Source organism: Rattus norvegicus, chromosome 8, assembly GCF_036323735.1.
Source record: "Rattus norvegicus strain BN/NHsdMcwi chromosome 8, GRCr8, whole genome shotgun sequence".
NCBI classification, from domain to species: domain Eukaryota; kingdom Metazoa; phylum Chordata; class Mammalia; order Rodentia; family Muridae; genus Rattus; species Rattus norvegicus.
In genome coordinates this window covers 113,141,781-113,167,407 of record NC_086026.1, presented here as the reverse complement: position 1 = coordinate 113,167,407, position 25,627 = coordinate 113,141,781, and the positions used below count along the sequence as shown (strand labels likewise).

Genomic DNA, 25,627 nt, shown 5'->3' with positions numbered 1-25,627 from the left:
CTCATGCTCAATCCTAGGACCATTTACATTGGCTGTGCTGGAAATTAAGAGTTTTCAGATCACCCAGGTATGGTGGCACGTGACTTTAATCCTAGCACTCGGGAGGTAGAGGCAGGAGGATCTCTGTGAGTTCAAGGCCAGCCTGGTCTGCAGAGTGAATTCCAGGACAGCCAGGGCTACACAGAGAAACCTTATCTTGAAAACTCCACCCCCCTACACACACATACACACACACACACACACACACACATGAATTCTCATATCAGATCACAGAGGGTAAGGAGTATGTAGCATCAAGTGGACACTGGTCCCAAATGGGACAGTGATGTTGAAACTTGGTCTGATGTGCCAGGGAACCACTCCTTGTAGTGACCTAATGGCTTTCAATAGCCGACAAACAGAACTGTTTCTGATGACTGTTTGCTCAAGAACAGGGCAGTCAGTCAATAAACAGTTCAGAGGGGGGCTGGGGATTTAGCTCAGTGGTAGAGCGCTTACCTAGGAAGCGCAAGGCCCTGGGTTCAGTCCCCAGCTCCGCAAAAAAAAAAAAAAAAAAAAAAAAAAAAAAAAAAAGAACCAAAAATAAATAAATAAATAAACAGTTCAGAGCCTTTCTTTTCTGTTTTGCATCTGAGCTGGGATCAGTCCTTAAAGGGGAGTGTTCTCTCCTGCACATTCCTCAAGTGCCTGATGAAAGTCTTCTAGTCGGTCTAGGGTCCTTGCATAGACCTCCTAAGGGAGACTCAGATTTCCCATCATTGTACCAGGAGCTGAGCAGTGCCCAGTACGGTCGGCTGCTGTTTCCATGGCGATCTTGCTGACATTGCAGATCCTTCATAATGACTTTCTCCTCAGCCGGTGGACTTGCAATATATTTGTGAAGGTATCAGGGATGGTATATCTGTGTCTGTTTGTACGTCTGTGTCTGTTTGGTGGTGGTTTAGTTATTATGTTTACTCTTAAGTATAAAATATTCACAGGTCAGGAGACATTAATGTTTTACACCTAGTAGAGGCTAAGCAAAGGTTGGTGGTGTCGTGTTGAATGCACTAGATTTAGGAGGGAAAAAAATCAGACATATCAAAAGACATCTGGAGATCTTGAGAATATCTCCAAAGTTCTCTGGGTACTCTTTTTCTTCAGCAGTTCTGTGTGTGTGTGTGTGTGTGTGTGTGTGTGTGTGTGTGTGTGTGTGTGTGAGAGAGAGAGAGAGAGAGAGATCTAGACGTGTATGAGGTTTGCTGCTCTCTAATACACAAAATCCCACAAATGGGAGAAACTCAGAACCCATGATTAACCTCTTTGCTGAAGGGGTTACAGTCAAGCAGATCCCTGAGCACCCCAGCCAGCCCACCCAGACTTATTTATAAGCTCCAGTTGATTTTACTGTGTGTTGTATTAAGTTTGTGCTTGCAAAATATTTCACAGCTGCCTTTCCTTTGTTCTTCTGAGCCTACCTACTTCTGGATCCATCTCAGTGACTGAGCAGTCTCCCCTCTCTCCCCCACTCCACTTTCCCCACTTACTTAAGTGCAAAGACACTTGCCTGTTCCTTCTCACAAGTGGGCCTAAAACCAGGTGACATTTGTCAATATTCTTTGAGACTCTGTGGAGGTTTGGAAATGTAAGGTGTGATGTGGGACACAGGCAGGTAAAGGATATCTTTCAGGCATGTTTTAGGGGGGTGGCAATCACGGGACTTCAGATGGCATCTCTCTTGGGTTCTCCAGTTTGAAAGGTTCTCAGAGATTGCCACATCAGAGGAGAGGAGAAAGAAAAGCCAGAGAAAAGGGGACAGGCACTCCCTTCCACCCACTCACTCAGAGGCCCATTCAGTATGTGATATGCGTTCATTCAGCAGCCCTCTCCTGCTTTGTATGCAAAGACAGAAGCTCTTGTGATAGCGTGGAGGATAAACACTTATTTCCCCAAACATCCAGATGCAGTTGGCTGCGACCATCTGACAGAGCAGTCTCTCTTTAGAAACAGTTCATTTACACTTCATTCATTCACGATCCTCAGTACTTCTGGGTAAATCTGTTTTGTCTACAAAGAAGGGGGACCCTTAGAGCAATTTCCCAGTATAAATACATTTGCTGGGAAACACATTAACCTGCGAGAGAAGGAGATGTACCCTTAAAAGGCTTTCTTGCATCTGTTTGCATCCCAACCATGTAGTGATTATGAGTGATTCCAGCCATTAAGATAGTCCTTGGAGGGCTGCTACTTGATAATATTTTATTAGCACTTAATTTGAATTACTTTAATAAAACTCCATTTCTTTGACTCACCCATAATTCAGTATTGTCACACATATCCCTTTTGATCCTTATGAACTTGCTGAAAAGTATCCTCATTAATTATAGTCTAATGTGTTCCTTACACACAGTTAGATACAATTTTGAGCAAGATTTTCTATTTTTCCTTTGTCTTAGGATAAATACATCCTGACAGTCAAACATTTGAATGAGCAGTAGGATTGCCTGTAAGAAACCCAACTAGGAGAAATACGGTTCGCTACCCCTGAAATGTCTAGATTTGGCATGCCCCTCCATGGGAAATGGTGGTGAACTACCCTGCCCCCCCCAAAAAAAACTTGGTCAGATTTTTTAAATGGCAGAAATAGGCTTTATTATTCCTAAAACGACATCTATACAAGAGCAGTGCATGGTAGATAGTGAGTGGATGAGTTAATGAGTCCAGGCTGTGTGCCCATAGAGCTTTTGGGGTTCCCATTGTGTTTCCTAGGAACTGTCTTTAATATCAGGCCGTCTGTGTGGTGATAGGAACTGCCAGGGGTTTGTGTTGGAAGCATTGCCGGTGTTTATTATAGCCATCATTTGCCCAGCCAGCTTCTGAGGAGCGAACACAGTTGTGAGTTCTGTCATGTGTGGAATCTTCCCAGTCCTGGGGCTCCTCAGTACTTAGTAAATACAATAGCTTTGGACTAAGGCAGTGGCTAGTGGTTTTTGAGTTGTTTTTTTTTTTTTTTTTTTGTTTCTTTTTGTTTTTTGTTGAATATTTGCTATTTGCTCTCTGGATATCAAATACTGTTCTAAAAGCATTTTATTTATGTTCTCTCTCCATCCTGTGTCCATGAAGTGACTGTTTGTCCCATTTCACAGATGAGGAAACAGAGTCACACAGATACATTTATGCAGCATTATTTGGAACAGGGAAAACGTTGCTTATCCTCATAGTGAGGATTATTGAGCATCCTACAGCCTTCAGACTACATCTTCACGGCTGCACATGATTGACTACATCTGTCCATAACTTCATAGCTCTGAAGCCCAGAGGCTCTGAATCCTGGTCCAGGACTCTGTCAGAAACACGCTGCTACTTTGTCTTCATCTGACTCTAGAGCTGTGTTATAGACTTGGACCTCTCCAGCTGAGGGGAGAGTTGCCGTCTTCGGGACTTTGTATTGGGGGCTGTTACAATGTATCCTAGTTGATGGCTAACTCCATGTAAATACCAGCACACACTTTGTTAGTTTCTTTCATGTCATTCTTGACAAAATCCCTGACAGAAGCAACTTAGGGAAGAAAGGTTTATCTGGATTCATAGTTTACAAGGCTGGGGCCTGCCATGCAGTGGAGGCGTGACAGGGCAGCTCAGATCATGGCGGAGAGCACACACAGCAGAGGTCGCTGAAAGCATGGTGGACCAAGAGGCAGAGAGAGGCATAAGCCAAAGGCTGGGTATATCCTTTCTGTGGTTTCCTGTTTCACCCCGACACTGGAATGTGGAAATGCTGCTGGACAAGCAAAAAGCCAGAGATGCTAGATCATGGATAGATACACTGCTCAGCATGGTCTAAGCTGGGTTTTCCTGACTCCCGGGAATCCGGTCATGGCTGAAAATTGCACAGAAGTGTCAGGAACCGATGGGTCTTTTGCCAGGGACTTAGATGGCTTGGCTCTGTAGTCCAAGGCCTCCTCCCTGCCCCTCACAGTGGTTCTTTATAGAAAAGACAATCCTTGGTTCCAAACTGTTTATTGATTGATCATTGTAGGAAAATGAGTGCATACTACCTCTTCAAGGTGGATCAGAGATTAAAAACCTTTTGCAGGAAGGAATGTTTGGGAAGAGAATTATGTTGGCTAAACCTTCAGGGCCTCTAGATACCTCTAGATACCTCACTAATGAACTCTGTGGCTTCCTATGTGGGAAGTGTGGCCTGTGTTCCAGGCCAGGAATCTGGAAGGAACAGGGAGCCTCCTACCATCTCAGGTGGGGACCTGAATGCCGGGGACTCTGTGCACTCTCAATCTTACCAAGGTTTCTGGCATGGTCCATTGTCCCACACCTCTCCAAGGTCCACTCCTAGTGATCTCCTTCTACTGGGTGTACCCACTGCTGCAGCCTCCCAAGAAAACTCCAGCAGCTGAGTGTTCAAAACCAGGAGCCTATGGAAGCGGCTTCAGATTCAAACCACAAGAAATACCCTGTTCATTCTCTACATCTGCATTAACAAGTGTAATCTGTCTTTAGCAGCTTTAGAGGAAAAACCAAGTCTCTGACTAAAGAGTCAGTAGTAATTGAGACACAAATCACCCAGACTTCTTCAGCAATCGAGGGGCAGCATTTGCACAACCATCTGTCAGCTCGCACAAGTCTTCCTCCCTCTGTAGTAGATGTTCAGGGTCTGTGGGGATGCTCACAGAAGCCTCTTGTTTGACATGTGATAAAAATGGAGGGAGCACTGCCTCCGACAGGTGACTTCACTGTCACTACTAAAAGCCACCATAACATTTCTTAGGTCTGGCTTGCTAAGGTCTCTTGAACTTAGGAGAAGAATGGACCCTTAGGGTAGCAGCCTTGAGAGCTCTCTGGTGGTTTTATAACAGAGCACCCACTGTAAGGAAAAAGTGGAAGGAATGCTTGGGAAGTTGAGAGTAATATAGAAATGAACGATAGCAGTTTAATTATTTTAATGAGGTGTTCACTCTAACCTTTAGAAGGTGAAAAAAATTAATTGTATGCCACAGTTCCAGTTTTCTTGTTACTGAGTTAACAATCACTAAGGGGAAATTCCTTTCTGACTGTCTCTCTGCATGAAGCAAACCCTCCACCAAGACAAATTTGCAGCTTTGGGACTTTTTGTTGTTGTTGTTGCTAAACATCATTTAAAATTCTTCAATCCCAGCTTTAGATGCCTGCGGAGCTTCTGGGGCTCCTGTTTCTGACTTAGCAGCTGGAGTCTTTTCTCTGCTCCTCTGTCATGTGTTGCAGTGTGCTGCTGTCTCCGAAACTCTCATTTTATGTATCCGTGATCCAAATTTCCATTTCTCATAAAGGTCTGAAATACTTACAGTGCCCAGTACGTGGACAGCACAAGCTCTGAGAGCTCCTTACATAGGCTGCTGCTTCCACTTTGGTCCTCGCCTCCTGCCGGGGCTGTACATGGTATTCACTACCCTGTAGGGCTCACACAAGACACCCGATGGGCAGGAGTTACCTTCGGCCTCTACTCTTTTAAGCTGCATTCTAATCATGTGCAAGCACATATGTACATATGCACACATGAACATAAGCACTGAACACATTTATGCTTACGTTTATGTAAACGTGTGGATTCTATTGTGCAGTCTGCAGTCTCAGCAATAGATGTTGGAAGTCTGCCCTCAGTATGCAGATGTCTTCACGTCCTTTTGAATGACTGTATAGTACTCCATTGCATTCATGTGCTATAGTTGAACAACATTTACATTTCCTGGTACAGTCTTTCACTAAACATCCCTAGACGCATCCTTTTGTTTCTGTAGGTATATTTATCAGAGACTGGAAGAGACTTGCTGATAAAATAAAATGTGTTTTTTTTTTAGCATCCCCCTAATGCTGCCAAATTGTCCTCCAAAGTGATAATATTAATTTATACTTCCACTAATAGCATACAAGAATGCCCTTTTCTCTGCATCTCTGTCAACAATGAATATAACAGAAATTTGAGCTTGTAAATCCTATGGTGAAGGTAGAATCAAATTTCAGCACACGCCGTTAGTAGCTGCTGTGTTTTAAATTTGTTTCAGTAACTATTGGCTGAACATGTACCGTGTCTCATCATTGGCCCAGGACATGGTAACCAAGTGCTGCCCTTGCCCTTTGAAAAGCCAGGAGAGTGAACTTTTCTGGAAGAATCCAAAGCTGTCAGTGGTGGATGTGTGTTTTGTGTTCTCTGCTGGCAGGAAGGTGCTGTCTCTTAAAAGCTCAGACAGTGACACCCCTGCCCACATGGATAGTGTCCGCCCCGCCCACATGGATGATGTCCGCCCCGCCCACATGGGTGGTATCCGCCCCTGCTCACATGGATGGTGTCCGCCCCGCCCACATGGGTGGTATCCGCCCCTGCCCACATGGATAGTGTCCGCCCCGCCCACATGGATGATGTCCGCCCCGCCCACATGGGTGGTATCCGCCCCTGCTCACATGGATGGTGTCCGCCCCGCCCACATGGGTGGTATCCGCCCCTGCTCACATGGATGGTGTCCGCCCCGCCCACATGGGTGGTATCCGCCCCTGCCCACATGGATAGTGTCCGCCCCGCCCACATGGATGATGTCCGCCCCGCCCACATGGGTGGTATCCGCCCCTGCTCACATGGATGGTGTCCGCCCCGCCCACATGGGTGGTATCCGCCCCTGATCACATGGATGATGTCCGCCCCGCCCACATGGGTGGTATCCGCCCCGCCCACATGGGTGGTATCCGCCCCCGCCCACATGGATGGTGTCCGTCCCTGCACACACGGATAGTGTCTGCCCCTGCCCCGCCCTTTACCCATACTCCCTCTGGCTTCTACTCCTTCCTTTCCTCACTGGCAACCCCTCCCCTCTGAAGCACTTGCCCGGTTTTCCTTGTGGAGAGCAGTTGGCTGCTTTTCCAGTAGCTTCCATCTTTCTCCACAAGCTGGTTTGAGAGTCTAGTTGTCACAGTTAGAACCAAGCATTCACTGTCACCCACCATTGGCATTTTTCCTAAAAGGACACCAGGCATGCGTGGGATTGTTTGGCGGTGTCCTCAAGAGCTAATTCATTGTTTTAAGCTTCTCTCCTGCAGAGATTGTCAGAGATGGTGTTTCACCTGGGGCACCTGAATTGGGCTACAGGCCTGTTGGGTATTTCTTAAGAATTCACTGCAATTAAAAACAAACAAACAAACAAACGAATATAGCATCATTAGTGATTTGAGGCTATGTTTATTCCTATTACCAAAATAAACTAAGGGAATAAGGTACAACCTATAAGTTGAAATGCCTGTGTGGTCGCTGTTAAATAAAATAGAGAAGGGATCCTAATACACACATAATGGACAAACAAATTCCAGTGGATTTGTGAGTATGAGGGTGTCTATCAAGGCCACAGGTTACTTCAAGTGTCTTCTGCCTTCTTTTTTCTCTGTTTGCCCTGCCCCCCCATATGTCTGTGTGTCTGTGTCCTTTCTCTCTCTCCCCTCCCACTCTGTGCCTCTCTTTGTATGTGTGTATTATGTATTATGTATGTATGTGTGTTTCTCATTGTATGCTTCTCTGTGTGTCTCTCCTCTCTCTCTTTCTCTCCTCTCTTTCTCCCTCTTTCTCCCTCTCTCTTTCTATGTATGTATGTATGTATGTATGTATGTGTGTGTGTGTGTCTGTGTCTCTCTCTCCTCTCTCCTCTCTCTCCTCTCTCTTTTAAATCCAGAGCTCTTGCATTTGGCTGGCTTGGCTTGCCAGCAAGCCCCAAGCATCCCCCTGCCTCAGACTCCCCATTGCTGTGTGTGTGCTACCCTGACTGGCTTTTTAATGTGAGTCCTAGAGAGCAAACTCAGGTCCGCTTCACCACCGAACCATCTCCCAGCCCCTAAACCTGCTTTTCTGAATGGAGTCAGCTTTAGATATTCTGACTCTTTTGTGAAGCTAAGAATGAGGATGATCTGGAGTTCTATAAGAACCCTGGAGCTACCTGGGGTCCTCAGCATAGAATTGTCGATGTTCAACACATTGCCTTGAGCCTGCGAATATCTTCTTACCTTGGGACAAGAGCAAGGTTCCAGGTTGGCCAACACCATTGTGCTCTCTAGGCCAGTGCCCGGTGAGGCCTGTGTGATAGCCCTCCTTTTCACAGCTAACCAAGCAGCTCCTAAGGGTGTGTTAAAAGATAAGAGGGGAAGGAAGCCAATCCCCATGCAAAGGGCTGCAGCAGGCTAGTAGTTGCTAGGCAAGAGAAAGTAATTCAGAGTCCTTGCCAAGTGCCTGCCTTGCAAACAGGGAAACTTCCATGGAAGGGAGTGAGGTGGGGGTGCTTGCTGGTTGCCATAGGAATGTCTCCATGATTGGAACCAGACCACAGAGTGGGGAGAACAAGCCGGCAGCACCCATGGTTCTTTCAGCTTGGGAATGGAAGCACACGGTGGGCGGTGGAGCCAAGGTAAGCCCAGGAGGAAGGAGCAGAGGCCAGGATTCTTTGGAGGCGAGGGTGAGCAAGGGTGTAAGGACACAGCATCCTGTGATGAAGGGTGAGACCTGGCCGGGCAGGGCCCCAGAGGCCACTCGTATTCAAAGATGGGCAAAGTGTGATCTCAGGGGCTACTCCGAAGACCTGATGCTTGTAGGAGAATTTACAATCTGGTCTTAAGTCAGGGGAAATTTTAATTAGAGTCTGAGGGGAAAAAAAAACCAAAACAAAACCCAAATTTAAAATAGATGGGAACTTAAAATAATGCAAGCCACTAGGAAAGACTAGTCTGAAGGTAGGTATTTGGTATTTATATAAATATTATGCCAGCTTATGTCTTCCTCTGAGTTCATGAAGCAGAGGTAGTAATTAAAGATTTGTTATTAATGAATTATCCTGTATTCATCTAATTCAGATTCACAGGGAGGAAAAAAGCACAATCGGCCAAAATGAGCCACTGGTAGAGAGTCTCGGGGGACCCTTTGACTGGGCTCTTAGTATGGGGCACCCTCTCACCGGGTGGCAGTTTGGGGGAGGGCAGTTTCTGGGTTTGTGCAGACATAAGTGGCCATCCGCAGATGCTGACCGTGCTCTTCGCCTTGCTGGGATGAATCAGTTTCCCAGCCCCAAGGTGGGAGGCGCTGGTTTTTTCTTGCCTCCCTGGGAGTCAAGTGGATGTTCTTTTCACGGAGATTCAGCTCCTGGGGGAGGTGCATGAGCGCATGGCAGGCACTGGGGCTGAGTGGCTTGGCTGTCTGTCTGTCAAACGCTACCCGTTTCTTGGTTCACAGTCTTTAGCGGAGTTTTCTTTCTATCACGAGAAGCTCTGTGAGTTTGTCACCATTTGTCATGTACTTGGTTCATTTCCAGGTGTTCCGAGGACACTTAAAGTGGCTTCTTCTGGGGAGTATGACTAGAGATAGGATTGGTGAGATTCATCACTATTTCTCACTGAAGAGAGGGCCTAGGACCTGGTATGTCTAGGCACGTGCTCTACCAGGGAGCTATATACCCAGCTACTTAGAAAATATACCTGTTATTTTGAGACATGGCCTTACTAAGTTGTATAGGCTGGCCTTGAACTCACTTTGTAGACTAGGCAGGCTGTCCTCAAATCCTCTTGCCTTTCCAGTATATAACAGGCCTAGGGGATGAGGCCCAGCTTTTAATGTATGATTATTTGTTTTGTCTTGTCTTTTTACTTGGTTTTGGTTGGAAGGATGAGTCATGTAAAAGAAAACTGAAGAATTTATTTATTATCAATTATTTGCATTCTTGTGTTGTATCCATTCTTAAGGCGTTAGAGGTCACAGTCGTTTGGGGACAGTTGTTTGAGGGCAGTCAATCTCTGTGGTCTGGAACAACAATGTCTTTGCAAGAGCTGGGAGGTTGATACTAATCCACGAATCAGAGGTGCGTTTATAGACTGACTGCCAAACTTCTATTCACTGAGAGAACGTGATCCAATAAGATCGTCTGGTCCTGAGCTCTTCAGAGGACTCTGACAAAGATGCCAAATCACACTGGTTCTGACCTCTTAAACAAAGGCTTTCTTATCCAGAGCCCCTGAAATCTCAGGCCATGCTGTAGAATAAAAATGTAGCAAGAGCTACAAATATGAACCCCAAAGAGCCCATTTCTAGACTTAAATTTAGTTTCAAATGGGACCCAATTTAACATGAAACTGAACTCCTCTTTCACTCGAAGGAGCAGCTGAGTCCAGTCAAGAGAACCGCTCTCCCATCATCTACACTCCTACTGTTCAGACCTGGAGGCCCATGCCGGGTATCTTTTTTTTCTTTTCTTTTTTTTCCGGAGCTGGGGACCGAACCCAGGGCCTTGTGCTTGCTAGGCAAGCGCTCTACCACTGAGCTAAATCCCCAACCCCCATGCCGAGTATCTTCAGAGGGAGAATCCTGCTTTCTAAGTGTGGATCTCTGGAGTTTACACTCTGGAAAGGAAATTCCCATCAAGCTGGGTTAGAACAGGCCTGTCAGAGCTATCTGCCCAGTGGCCCCGACTTTCCCCACCCTCGTTCCCAAATACACCCTCATTGTCTTCACGACAGATAAAAGCATGCCAACCCCTTTCCTGGGCTCAGCTGCCTCCTGTCCATTACCTCAGTGTGCTTCCAGGGTTGGTGACCCCTTTATCTTTCTCATTGTTTCAATTCCCACATCTGGTGTTCATTTCTTTCTCACCTGACTGCAGCAGTCAAACATTCAAATCTCAGTTCGGTCCCTAACTACAGTCCGGTCTTTCCCAGTTAATGTGTTGATCTAGGTAGTTTTGAATACAAATGGTTGCCTCTTCTGTCCCTTACCTTGGGTTAGATAGGTCAGTTATTGAGCATTGTCAGTCTGCGATCAGATTATCTGAACCCTTAAAGAACGTCTTTGGTCCCTAGATGGGAGGAATTACAACGTGCTTGCTTCTTGTGGATGGGTCAGTGCTGACTTAGCCCACAGCCCTGACAGAAGTTTTGACATGCGTTTTGCTGGGCTCCTACCCATTCGTCATAGAATATAATATCGACCCTGTTCATCAGTAGGTTAAAGACCACAGAAGCCTGTCGTTTCCTGTTGGGTGATGGCCACATGCCAGGGACAGCATCCACCAGCGTGTTACTGAAATTCATCTTCTGTGTCTTAGAATGTTTCAAGGGAAAAATCTCTGATGGAGCTTCTCCAAGTCTAGAGAGCAGAGGCCTGGGCCTAGGGTGGGCTCTTGTCCAAGATAATAACCATTCCTTCCTCGGAAGGAAGTGAGCTTGGAAATTAGGAGATAAGTCTGGGACGTGGTGCCCATTTTAAGTTAATCAGAATAGGAATGTGTGCTGAACCCGGTTCTCATTGCCTTCTGAAGGCCGAGGCCACTGGCATGTGTGTCAGACATTGCTTGAAAACCATAAAGCCATTCCCAACTCCACCCACCCCAAGAGTTAGGCATGACAGTAGATAAGTTAGAGAATGGCTTCAGGCCTGCTTCTTACCAGTTAAATAAGGGCTGATTGAGGTCTTTTGGTCACATTAAATTAAGGCCTACAAAGCCCAGAATGAGTTTGAATGGAAGAAGAGTATCCAGATGGTTCCCTGATTCTCTGTTCTCTCCATGCAACATTCATTTTGTCCGTCTGTCAGTCAAATCTTTAAAACCTATAGGTCTCCTGAGATCTTTCTCTCCTTAAGTGGTCAGTAATTCAGCTTCCCTATTTCTCCAGCATAAAGGGCTTCCAGTAACCTCCAAAGGAGAACAAGTTCTCTTCTGACTTAAAGATCCGTGATAGCAAGCCAGGTTTAGTGGTTTGTGTATGCAGTCATGAGAGGCTGAGGCAGGTGGATCACCGTGAGTTCCATGTCAGCCAGGACTGTGGACAGAGAACCTGTCCCAGGAAGATTGAAAGAACGGGGGGGGGGGGGGAGGGGGGCTGGCTGTGGTTACCTACAGCTGGAGCAGGGAGGGGCTCCAGAGGCCCCACCCCTAGCTGATAACGCATTGGTGGTATTGGTGGCAGCAGAGAGAGAGAGAGAGAGAGAGAGAGAGAGAGAGAGAGAGAGAGAGAGAGAGAGCAAGCTTTTGTTTAGGAGTGTGGCCAGGACTGAGTTCAGACCAGGTTCCCAGGCTCTCTCCTGTCCCACCCTACACCAGTGTGTATAAGGAGGGCTCTAATTGAACTCAGAGGGAAAATAAAGAAATAAATGTAAAAGGACTCGAAGTTGGGAGAAGGATATAATAGTAGTCCCAGAAGTAAGCTGGAGGGAAAGATGAGGGGTGACTTGCTAAGATACACCGTATACATGGGTGAAATTTCCTAGAATTAAAGTTAAAAACATAAATGAGTTCTATGACAGTAAAGGGGAGTTATTACTGGACCGAGGCTCACATAGGCTCAGCTACAATTAAACAAAGCAAGAGGGGTCCTGTGGGCTCTTCTTGTAGATGTTTCCAGTGTAGACTGGAGCACTGTCCTTCAGGTGCCTCAGGAGTGTCACTCACACAGGAGGAAGGGTGTGGCTTCCCTGTAATGGCTTCTTTTATCTGAGATAAGCCCTGGGTCTTCCCGCTTCTTCTATTGGAAAACTTGGCCAGGAAATCTAAGGAGAGGAAACATGTCATGTGCTGGGCACATTAGATATTTTATATGCAGCGGCTCATTTAATTCTGTAACCACCCTACAAGATAAATAGCTGTTATCTCCATTTTAGAGACGAGTCAGAGGGCCGAGCACTTTGCCTAGGGTCACACGGTGAAACGGACCAGGATTTCTATTTAGCCGTGAAGTCTGGCTACTTCTTGCTAGCACTCGATAGCAGATGGCAGCGTAGAGCCCGGTGGCTATGTTGGATTCCACTGAATCCAAGGGCTCCTGATTGAAAACTGTAGCTGCCAACAGGGAAGGAAACAAAGGGTAAGCTTCTAACTGAGTAGGTCTCCCAGAGAAGCAAAGGCGGTCAGCCTCTGCTGACGAACTCAGCAATTCTCCGAAACAATTAACAACAAAAGGGTTGGAGAAACTGGTTTTGCAAATAACAGGTTAATCACATGTCCACTAATTGGCGTTGTTGGTCAGTGGCAAAAGGCAGATGAGTCCTTAATCAAATTTAGCTTTCAATGGTGGCTTTCGTTTCTTTGGTGGTTAAAACATAGAACCCTCATTTGGGGTTTTAGGCAGCCTTGATACTTACTGGCTCTGAGTTTCTTCTCCTTTGGGCGGATGAGGGTGTGTGTGTATATATGCATTCAGTACTCTCCATTTACGACATTTCTCTGTTCTCATTATCTAGTGGTTTGTCACAAACCACGCCAGCACTTAGGGTTGCAAAGCAGCAGTCATGACTGCTGGCTTCATGAATCTTGCAGTCTGACCAGGGCTAAGGGGGAATAGCTCACCTCCGCTCTGGGAACCCTCTGGGCTGGCTGAACTGCAGGCTTGATGGGCTAACCCACCCTGTGTGTGCAGCCTGGGCTGGGAGGACTACAGTAGCTGGGCTTTCTTGTTTCTCCAGAGAAAACAGCTTTCAGTAACCCAGTTTCTTCTGCACTGGCTCAACACAGGACCCTAGAGGAAGAAAGCCAGGATGTATCATCTTTTGTGACCAAAACAGCTAGTATCACTTGTTGCACTCTGTTCCCTGAGGCCATCTCAAAGCCCAGTCAGATTGGGGAGAGTGGAAGTAAGTTCCACACCTTGATAGAGCAGGGCAGAGTGTCTGGATAGGCCTCACCATAACTATTTTTAGGAAATTCAGACTGCCACAGGCTGTATTCCAGGGACCAGATGCCACGCTGGGCTTTTCTCTCCACCCAAGGGAGCATATTGGCATGCAAATGGATCGTACTTATTCCACTATAATTTACGCTTTTCTGAAAAGCTAGTCGTCTGCAAATTCTTGGCAATCTGTTTACTGTTGTAACCGAGTGACTTGTAAAGCTCCAGCAGATTAGATTTATGAGGTGAGGAGCTAACTAAGGCTTACAGCAAACCCTTTCATCCTTTGTGAGCTGCTTCCCGACTAATGTTTTTGGATGGTGGTCAGAGGAGGACTAGCTACCTTGTATGTGTGTGTAGGGGGTCGGGATAGATACCTGATAGTTGCACGGATGGCTTTGCACAGGAAACTTTCCATTTAAAACTAAAAATAAAGGCAGTCGCTCAGCCTGAGTGCTTGCATGTTCCCCAAGAGCTCGCTTCCATGTGGAATTGCACCTGCCACCTTCTCCCTCCTCCTCTGGAGACAGAATGATCATTCAGGCCACGTTTCTGAACGTTTACAAAATCAGCATGTTCTTTCAGGCTGTACATGGAAAACCCAAGAATCCTGTGTCGCAGGGACACAACATCGTGTTCTAGGCTTTGAAAGCATGGCATACATATGAAACAGTGTTTAAAATTCATGAACGCTATTGAGGAATTAAAAACAGAGGGCCCTTAGACCCACATTGTAGAGGTTCAGAAGCAAGTTATCGTTTCAGTAATTATCCCCAACTTTTGTGTAAATTATCTCCTTTTTTTTCTTTTACAGTGTTTCATTTCTTTGATAACATCTTCTTTAAAAAAAGTAAAGAGTCATATCATAATTTTCAATTCAATCTAAACTTTTCAGAATTATAATCAGTGGCAGAGTCCATGCGTCTGAGGCTCAACCCCTGGCCCCAGAAACAGACAAACAGGAAAACACAAAACGAGAAAACAATACCAGCAGCAAAACCCCAAAAACACTTCACATAAAAATCACAATCGTTTTTCAAAATGTATTGGTAGGTTCTTTATACTTTACCCCTGTTGATGGCAGTGTCCTTGGCATGCCTGCCTAAGGGAGTCAAACTGAATGGAAACACACAGTTGACATTTATATTGTATATACTACTTTCAAGACTGTTAACATTTGCCTAATTTTACTAATTACAAATTGAGCATTCCTAGTCAAAAAAAAATCTCATGTGGTCCAGCACCCAGATTTCTGAACGTCGTTCAAAACCACAAGTGGAAAATTCCACATCCGCCCCCATGGTGCAGCTCACAGTGGAAATGTAGGTGACGTAAACATGTGCGAGGATGTTATCCAAGGAAAGTCCTGTGCTAGGCAGCTTCTTGTTAACATAATCAACGCCTAAGTTATCTGCTCGGCAAGAGGAAGGCTGATTTGGGTTCACAGATTCGCAGGTTGAGTCCTAGCTTTTGGGCTCTGAGAGCACAGTGCATACATCACGGCACAAGCATGTGGGGGAGGAAACCCCTTGACCTCTTGACCAAGTACAGAGAGGGAGAGAGGGAGGAGACACAGGAGCCCTTCTTCAAGGGCTCACTCTGAGTCGCATAAGGTTCCCACTAGGTACCACCTCTTCAGGGTCCTGTTGCCTCCTGAGAACTGAGAACCAAGCCTGGGGTATTTAGGCATTGGTGGATCTTCCTAACCCAAGTAAGGTATGTGTGAAACATAAATGAATTATGTGCTTGGTCCTGTTTACCCCCATCTCATTACACACAGGCAAATATTTAAAAATCTAAGAAAAAAAAAAGGAAAGACGTCTAAAACACTTCTGGTTCCAAATATTTTGGTTAACCTGGGTAACATTTATTTTCTATAAAAGCATACCTATAAATAATGTCTTATAGGTACAATCTTTTTAAATGTTTTTGTTTCTTTTACTATATCTGTATCTAACCTGTACTTGCAGGGTGTTAAGTACAAGTAAGTGTTAGCCAGCATGTCTTATGTCTAATATTAAAGGAGAATCTAAAATATATTCTAATAATTAAGTGCCTGATGTTTATTGCACACTCTGCTATTATTTCATACGCTCTCTTTATCAGATCAGGAAAATTACTACTAATTTTTAGTTTGTTAGAATTGTGAATTGCAAAGGAAAGGGTAGGGGTGCCATTCGCTGGTAGAGCCCTTGCCTGGCATGCACAAGGCTCAGAACCAACAAGAATAAAATAAACTCGTGATGAATTTGACCAAACATTTTTTTCTAGAACTAATGATTTGATCATTTTTCTAATTTGTTATTGTGATACAATGTGTTAATCAGTTTCCTAATTATTAAATTTTCTATCCTGTGGTAAAACCAATAAGGTCATAACAGTTAGAATCACTAGTGATGTGCTTAAAGATTATGTCAGCTGTATAAGATTCACCTGTGACACCCTTTCTCATTTTGTGTCTGTCTCAGTTTGGAATCAAGGTAATGCCAAGCATTGGGAAATACTCTTTCTTTTTCTCATGGCTATAATATTGGAAGAGTAAGGTGGGATTTTTGTTCAATTAGTGTGTTATATAATTTGATTTTTAAAAGAAGCACTGAACCTAATGATTTACTTGTTAGGTTTGGTGGGGAGAGGAAGGTAACAGACGAGACAGGGTCTTTCTTTGTATCCCAGTGTGGTGATTTGAATAACTTTGGCCCCCATAGATTCATGTGTTTGAATGGTTGGCCCAAGGAATGGCACTATTAGAAGGTGTGGCCTTGGGTTGGGGATTTAGCTCAGTGGTAGAGCGCTTGCCTACCAAGCGCAAGGCCCTGGGTTTGGTCCCCAGCTCCGAAAAAAAGAAAAAAGAAAAAAAAAAAAGAAGGTGTGGCCTTGTTGGTGTAGGCGTGGGCTTTTTGGAGGAAGAGTATCACTAGGTAGTGGGCTTTGATGTCTCAGAAGCTCAAGGCAGTTCTCTGTCTGCTGCCTTCAAATGTAGACCTCTCAGCTCCCTCTCCAGCACCATGTCTGCCTGCGTGCCGCCAAGCCTCCTGACGTGACGATAATGGACTGACTCTCTGAAGCTGTAAGCCAGCCCCAATTAAATGTCTCCTTTATAGGAGTTTCCGTGGCCATGGTGTCTCCTCACAGCAATAAAACCCTCACTAAGACACTAAGGCTTTGAACTTGGGGTCTTCCTACTTTGACCTCCCAAGTTCTGATACCGTGAGCATGAACCACCACACTGGACTTCCTTTCTTCTCTCCATCAATGGTGCCATTAACAGTCTGGTTTGGGTTGCGTTGGGTTTCGTTTTGTTTTTGTTTTGTTTGTTTTTTTACAGAACCCTATGTGGTGTTTTCAATGAGAAATGTCTCCCATAACCTTGAGTATTTGAACACGCGATCACCAGCCAGTGGCCCTGTTGGAAAGGTTATGCAGCCTTGAGGAGGAGGTACAGCTCTGTTGAAGGAAGTATGGGGTGGGTTTTTGAGGATTTCTAGCCTCACTCCGCATCTGGTTCAGGCTCTGCTTCCTGTAGCAGCTGAGATGTGATCTCCCCGCTTCCTGCCACCCTGCCTTCCCACCATTGCGAACATCGAGCCCCCTGGAGCTTCAGCTCCCTAATTATCTTTGATTGTGGTATTTTATCACAGCAGCAGAGAAGCTCCATCGATTATCCCATTTAACATTTGCTTCTGTTTCCGTCTTTCTATCTTTATTTTATCTTCCCACCCTTTTTAGGCTGCCCGTGTACCTTGTGAACTTTGACCTCTGCTAACAGAGACACCTAAGGTTGCAGCCTTCCTTCTAAGTATCAGAGTCACTCCACTCCTTACATTTTTATAGGATTATTTTTATGAATAATCCATCGATGGAGAGACGAAAGGAAGCCCAGTATGGTGGTTCATGCTCACGGTACCAGACGTTGGGAGGTCAAAGTAGGACGACCCCAAGTTCAAAGCCTTAGTGTCTTAGTGAGGGTCTATTGCTGTGAACAGACACCATGGCCACAGAAACTCCTATAAAGGAAGACATTTAACTGGGGCTGGCTTACAGCTTCAGAGGATTAATCCATAATTATCATGGCGGGGGAGCAAGACAGCATGCAGGCAGACATATATATGAGAATACAATTTTCAGTTCTACTTTAATTTCTTCTCTGGTTGTGAGTTGTTTCAAAATGGAAACTTTCTCGTTTTCTTTTAAAACCGTCATTTGTCTTAATTGACAAAATTGTGTATACGTAGGTGGCGCATCCTGACGCTTTCAAGAATGTATACCTTTGTCACTAGTTGACATATACCTCACTCCACATGCCTCTTCTCATGGTGGGCACGTTTCCGACCTAATTGTAGTGATATTCAGGAATACAGTGCATGCCGTTATCTCTAGGCACCAAGCTTTGTAGTAACCTCTTGAACTGATGCCCCACTTGAACTGATGTCTCACTGGTATTCTGTTTCCTTTGGTCCATATCTCCCTAGTGTTTCTCACCCCAGCTCCTGCTAATCCCCAGTGGCAAACACGTTGATAAGCTAGGCGAGTGCTGTCCCCAGAGAGGGAAGGGAAGCTGCACACAGACACACACCCTTCCCTCGCTCATATCCTTACCTCACCTTAATACCATTGTGTGCACCCCGAATCCCAGTAATCCCTGTTTGACTTTCTGCTTCTGCACGCGCCAAGGTAGGTTTCACAGTTTCACTGTGAGGTCACGTGGCATTTGTCTTCCGGCTCATTTCATTTCAAGGCCTCCAGTTTCATCCACGTTATCACAAATGGCACGATGGCCTTCTGTTTAAAGGCACTGCAGAATCCGTTTAGTACACAGCAGGTTTTCTTTCCCTGTCCTAGCTGTCCTTAGAAAACATGTTCTATTATATTGTAAAGGAATTCAACACGTGTGCATGCCAGGCTTCTGAATGTCCTGAGGCCATCTTTATAGCTCTGTCAGTCTTCAGAGCTGTTTTATAGCTTGCTAATTATTACATGCAACACTACTTACATGTCTTGTGTATGTAAAAGTACAGTATTGGGCTGGAGAGAAGGCTCAGTGCTTAAGAGCGCTTACTGCGCTATCAGAGAGCCACAGTGTAGACCCCAGTATCCACATCAGGTGGCTCACAAATGCCTGTACGTCCAGCTCCAAGACGTCCAACATCCCTTTCCAGCCTCTATGGGCATGCATGTGCACACACACAAAATAAATAAGGATCTTAAAAAGGCAAATGAAAATACAGTATGACATTATTTAAGCCATTTAAGTCTGCCTCCTTCACTGGTTTCTTACCTGAGAGGCTGGTATCAGGAGATTTGTACTGGAATTTCTCCCTCTGATGATGGATTGTCTGTGTGTGGCATGATAGATAAATATCTGGTTGCTGCCTCCTGCTCCTGACACAGAGTTCCTAAAATGCTTTAAATTTTTTGAGCTAGGGGGTGTCAGGAACATCTTTTCTTTTACTGGCCTTTGACCCTGGCCACTGACACAAATCTCCTAAGACCTGCCCATTTCCTGAGTGATGCAGATAGCTAGCCTGTCTGCCAGACGGCCCCCGAGTTCCTTGGAATCTCTTTTGTGATAAGAGTGTATTTTTATCAAATGGCAGCGTTTGGTAGGTTTCTGGATAGTTTCAAGATGAGAGCTGTTCACCAGAAAGACTGAAGAGTAACAGGAAGCTGGGAACTTTTCAGCCCTGCCTCTTATACCCTGGAAAAGAGAAAGGTTGGAGACCCAGTTAATAAATCTGTAAGCCTATATCATGCCTACATTAAAATATTCCCTAAAGACGAGATTCAGGAGGCTTCTATCCTAGTGAATGAATTGCAATATTTGGTGTATGCACAGTGGCAGAGAAAATCTAATCTACGCAAGCATACTCCCTTTTACTACCCTACGTATTTCTCGCATTTGATGCTTTCTGACCGTAGCCTTTGCAGTGAGCTAGTAAATGTTAGGGAGTGTGCCTTCCTGAGCTCTGGGAAAGTATCAGCATTGTGGAGATCCTTAGTTTGTCCCTGGTGCTGGGGAAACCTGGGAATTGTGGTTGGCACTTATAATGGAAGTGGTTGGTTGATACTGGGTCCTTCGACCTACAGAATCAAATGCTGACTCCAGGCAGTATCAGGGTTGACTAGAACGGTAAGACATTCAGCTGATGTTCACACAGAATCAGAGGACTGTTTCGAATGGGAAATACCACCCCCATCCTGGCTCTCAAAGGTACTGAGGAGAAGAGAGAGAAAGTATTTTTTTCTCCTTTTCCTTGCCACTCTCTGACTTGTGTGTTTGGAAGGAATCTTGGTGGGTTCCTATGGGTTCATGATTAGACCCTCTCTGTGATTTAAGTGTACCATGCAACACACTGCTATACCTTTTATTCATCAAGGTTATTTAATTCTATTCGATGTTTGTTCCTATTTGCACTTATTAAAATTAATATATTTCAATATCGTCTATCACCATTATTTTGAGACACACTTTTACATAGCCCAGTTTGGCCTCGAACTCACCGTGTGGCCAGGCCTGGTTTTGAACTCCTAATCTTCCTCTCTGCTCAGCTTCGTTTCTTTCCTTCAGTACTGGGCATTGAATGTAGGCTCCTCACATGTTAGATAGCACACTGCCTTGGAGTAATAGCCCCACCTTTGTATACTACCATTACATGTTTTGACTAGGGGGATGGAGAGATGGTTTAGCAATAAAGAACACTGACTGCTCTTCCAGAGGTCCTGAGTTCAAATCCCAGCAACCACATGGTGGCTCACAACCATCTGTAATGAGATCCGATGCCCTCTTCTGGAGTATCCTATGAGAGTAATACTTCCATATATAGAATAAATAAATCTTCTTAAAACATTTAATTGTATATATTTATTATATAATTTAATAAATAATATTTTGTATATATTTATGTTCTTGCTGCCTTTTGGACTGGTAGTTTTTTCTCCTTATTCTAACTTTCCCAGCTACTTGGTAGCCTATGTGCATTATGCCTACCCCTTAGAAGCTGCCCTCACTATTTAACTCATACTGTTTCTCGAATAATCTGGGGAGTAGCTCCAGTTTGCTATGAAGCTGCGGAAAGGTAGGCGGACATCCCAGGCTTAGACAGAGTTCAGGTTATTTGGAACTTTCTAACAGAAGTGTGTTCCTGCACGGCAGCAAGACCATCTGGGTCCCGTAGTTCCGGTCGCCAGGAGTAGTGTATTGCTTAGGACCATTCTGGGTGGAATGCATCTGGTGGGTCTTAAACTATGTCAGGCAGGGCCTGGCACCAGGGTCTGGCGGGAAGCCTCACATACTGTTCTAATGACTTCATCTGCTTAGAATTTGTGGGGAAACGATGCAGAAAAATCTAACCAGGGATGTTCTGGGCCAGTCATGTTGGGGATGCCTCAGTCATGTAAAATTGAGCTCCCCTGGAGCACACCTTAAAACATCTCTGTTTAATGGGCATGTTACTTTTCATGCTCTACAATGCAAGGACAATGTAAATCTCTCTAGTGTCTTTATTTTTCCGCCACAAATTGCACATCTTTAAATACCTATCTGTATACTATGTTCTCACTGTTATTTTCCCTCTGGAATCATTTTTCCTTTTTGTCCTTTTTCCTTCCTTCTTTCTTTCTTTCACTTTGCTTTAAAATATCTATTTTAGATTTCCTTAAGTAGATCTCTCTCTCTCTCTCTCTCTCTCTCTCTCTCTCTGTTTTTTACAGTAAACCTTATGGTACTTATCAGTGAGCGATACAAAGATAAAACATGCTCCTATAACATACACAGTTACAATGCAACTTAAGTATGAAATTAGAGGTCAGGAGGAAACATTGAGAGCAGAAGGGCTTCACAGCAGGGAATGCAGAGGACAGGAGAGAGAGAGAGAGAGAGAGAGAGAGAGAGAGAGAGAGAGAGAGTGTGTGTGTGTGTGTGTGTGTATGTACGTGCGCGTGCGTGCGTGCGTGCGTGCGTGCGTGCGTGCACGTGTATAAGATAATGGGAGGCTGTGAAAGCATTCACAGAACACTCATCATTCCTGGCAACTCTCTGGAGCTTAGGCATGACTTGGTGCCAGATGGATCTAAAGAGATAAGCTAGCTTGTGGGTTGTAAAGAACTTTAAACACTAAATAAAAGGAGCAGAGAATTGGGGCATCTTTCAAGCAGGAGGGCTTACAAGATTAGATGCATTATTTAGGGGTGGGATGTATGACCTCATGGAGGGTGTGAGGGAGTCGGTGGGTGTATGGAGGGGAAGTCAGGGGAGCTGGGGAGCTGTCCAAGTCAAAGCTATGATAGCAAAGAGGAAATCTGAATTCTCCAAATGATACCTCCCAGGTAAAGCACAGAGGATTGAAGGGTACGGTCCTGGGGACCCTATTGGATGATGAGCACAAGATGGGGTGTCTGTTCCTGTTTGGGGACAGAGATAATGCCAGCTCTGGTGGAACAGAGAATAGATCTAGTTGGTAACAGAGGTTTAACCTGTGCTCAGGACAAATAGCAGGCTGGTTTTACTGAGAGCAGACTTGCTCCTCTTGGAGATGCCGTCTGAGAACTCCTGTGACATTTTCTGAATGTGGGCTTTTACAACTGTGACTCCTAACTTCTGAATGAGAAGAGAGATCACCAGTTCAGGGTGCAGAGAATGGAGTTTCAGCAGCAAATGGATGTCATCAGTGACGAGGTTACCTTTCAGTGAAGTCGAGGGCAGTCATCAATGAACAGGGAGCTTTTGGTTGAAGTGAGGGCAGGGATTTGAGATGGAGTGCCACCTTCACTGCTGTTTCAAACTTATTGCTCCAAGAGTGGTCGCTCTGGGCAGTAAGAGGCAGGACCTCTTATTGGTCTATTTTTTTTTGCCTTAGCAGTGACAGATGTGACCCTGGGTGTCTAAGAATGTCTGGTACCTACCAGAGGAGAAAAAGAGATGGGAAAGCCAGAGAGAGATACAACGCAGAGTGAATGAAGAGGGGAGTGGGGAAGGTTCCTGGTTTAATTAAAAATGTTTTATTCCCAGGCCTTATGCTTCCTCCCTGCCGCTTTTAGCTAGCAAGATCACTTCCCCTCAGACACCGCATCCTGGCCTATGGCCCCAGAGGAGGACCTTCTGTTTGAGGTGATAGTCACTGTGTGATTCAGTGGCTGAATGCTCAGTCATTTGTAAAATTGCAGTGGGCTCTGCTGGAAAAGAGAGAGGACAGTCTCCTGACCAGGGTGGCAGCAGCTGTGTCCTCAAGCATAGTAGCCTGTCAACCTGGGTAATAACTTCTCTTCCCTGGTGCCAGCAAGGACCTTGCTAGCTGGGAGAGAACATCATAGTTGGGTATCCCTCAGCAAGGGAAAGAGAAATAGCCGAGGAGTTTTGAGGGAAAAGAAATCAAATCCTGTGCCACCCAGTGTTTTATCTGGGGACTTGTCCCCTGCCCAGCAGCATCATGATCTAAAACGAGCTCCAGTCTATTATGTAGTGATGCTGGCTGGCACATGGTACCCCCTACTGTGTGCGTGGCTCTGATTCACTGTTAAGTAGCAGATCAAAGGAAGGGCTCAGAAGGGAAAGCACCAGGCGGAAGTGAATCATATCCTGGCTGAAAGGTGAGATTGCAGTGGTTCAGTTGCAGAAGGAGACCCAAACTTTTTCACAGCTGTCGTTATAAATCACAGTGATGACCTAAGGTCCATCCCTGCCTTTGCAGATGAACCATGTCCATTTCTGTCAGCGCCACCTTCTGGGTGGCATCGGTAAGGCAGAGTGCAAGGTGTCAGGCGGGTGAGCATACTGGAGCCATTCAGGACTTTCTGTCTGCTCGATGACATTAGTCTCTTGCACAGGCAAAGCAAGTCTGATTTGCAGAGAGACTTGGGAATGCGCCATGGTCTCCAAGCCGTTGCATGCTGACCCCAGTTCAAACCCAGGTACAATTAGTAGAAAAATCTGGAGTGCACTGCCTCAAGTATGTTTCAGTATTTTCTCTCATTTCAGAGAACAGATGTGGCTTCCATGACAACGAGTCTCACCCCCAACCCTCCCCCCCATGCAGACACTGTGCCTGCCCCCCCAGGTCCCAGCCCTTTTTCCCCTAGAGACTGAGTAGCACCTGAAGAAGACATTTGTCCCCCAGTGCCTCAGCCAGCTCTGTCATAGCCTTCATTTTAAACTGGTTTTCAAATGGGAACTAGGGCATTTATCAGTGATGTTTTACAATTGCTACAGTCTCTGGGTGGGCATAGGGCAGTGGCTCAGTGGGTAAAGTGTGTGGGCCTGAGTTCAGATCTCCAGAGCTCCTGTAAACGTGGTGTATGCCTGTGATCCCAGCAGTGGTTATGGAGACAAAATTCCTGGGCCTTGCTGGCCAGCTTCTCTTAACAAACCAGTGGGAACTATTAAGGAAGCTACCCGGAAATCAACCTCTGGCCTTTACACACACATGTACACACATGTATGTACACATGCACGCGATACACTTACACATGCACGCATTCAATCTCCTGGTTATTCTTATCTCAAGAATAGAGATTACACAGCTGATGTGTCAGATGTAGAAATGCGGTATTTGTTCCTTTTTGATCCCCCCGAGTGATTTAAAATTAACTAATTGCTGAGGATGACCCAGATGCCAAGCCACCAGGCCTTAGTGTAAAAGTGCCTTAGTGACAAGTTTCCTTGGTGCCTGAACTGCTTTCCAAGGTCTACAGTGTTTGGAGGAGACAAAGCCTTTGATACAGGTAGAGTGTTTCATTGTCTCCAGGAGAGTGTGCAGTTGCTCTCTTGGACAATCAGGATTTACAGTAAGAAGGCGGGTAACCCTCTATTATGGAGAGAAGCTGTATTTTGCACATGAAAATGTTAAGACATCAGAGTTGGGGACATGAATTGGTACCGGAGTTTAAACCACTTAGGTTTGTCCCACGTCCGAAGTAGGTGCCACTTCAGTCTGAATCTGTTGAAATAAGGACTTTGCGAGCCTGTCTTCTCCCATATCTCATCGGTTGATGTATTCAGTCCACACTCCCCACTCTCCTAGCTGTTCCATGCATTCATCTGGAGATGTTTGGAAGAAAAGAGGGGAGTGTGTTTGTATAGTTCATCTTTAGTAGCACCATTGAGTTTCATCCTCAAGACAGCACAAAAGCAAAACCACTTAGGAGGCAGGGGAGTCTCCACTAATCTCTTCATTCCTTTTCGATTCTCATTGCTTTGTGACACAAAAGATGTTGTTTACAGGTGAGGAAACAGAGGACCAGAGAGATAAAGCCAGTTGCCCAAGGCAGCAGAAACAGTGTTTGCTAATTCCCAAAGGCCCTGGGCAGACCCTAAATCTGCTGCTTTGAATGAGGAAGGGAGAGTAGGCTACAGCCCAGGCCAGGACCTGTGCTCCTCCTGGGCCCTGAACTGTGAGTCCTACCTCACTGCACCTCCCCAGCCCTCAGTGCCTCCTGCTGTTTCTCCAGTGCTCTGAGGAGCCTCTGTGAGGGAGAAGGAAGCTTTGGGACTAGCAACTTCCCTGAACCTTTCAGAGCTTCCACTCAGACGTCTTCAGAAGGAAGTCAGCCTGACCGAGGGGCCGCTGTTGTGAACATTTTATATAAACAAACCCAGTTGGTGACTATTTTCAGTATTTTCTCGCTGGCCCTGAGCTTCACCTGCTTTGAGAACAAGCGAGCGTTTAATGTATTCGAGAAATCTTAGATTAAAAGGTTTCTCTATTGAAACACTTTTCTGGTCTGACTGCTTAAGGCAGCAGTTCTCCTCCTTGCTAACGCTGCAGCCCTTAGTACGGTCTCTCATGCCGTGATGACTCCCAAGCATAAGATTAATTCATTGCTGCTTCATAACTGTAATCTTGCTACTGTTAGGAACCATAATGTCAATATTTGATATGCAGGACATCTAATATGCGACCCCTGTGAAAAGGTCATCCTAGCTCCCAAAGGGGTCATGACCCACAGGTTGAGAAACACTGGTCTTAAAAATGACTCCCGTGGCATT

General features: G+C 45.4%; 1 protein-coding gene across 17 annotated transcripts in view; it reads left to right on the top strand.

The window, feature by feature from the left end:
• Positions 1 to 25,627, top strand: part of Tmem108 (transmembrane protein 108) — a 294,072-nt gene that overhangs the window by 71,589 nt on the left and 196,856 nt on the right. For 2 of the 17 annotated variants that reach the window (XM_039082594.2, XM_039082590.2), the window contains exon 1: positions 7,335 to 8,411. The exons of 12 other annotated variants lie outside the window; for them this stretch is intronic. The gene's annotated coding sequence lies outside the window, so the exon portion shown is untranslated. Of the gene's footprint in view, positions 1 to 7,334; positions 8,412 to 25,627 lie in introns of those variants that run through there. 3 more of the 17 variants (XM_039082606.2, XM_039082603.2, XM_063265235.1) reach the window with 3 other exon arrangements.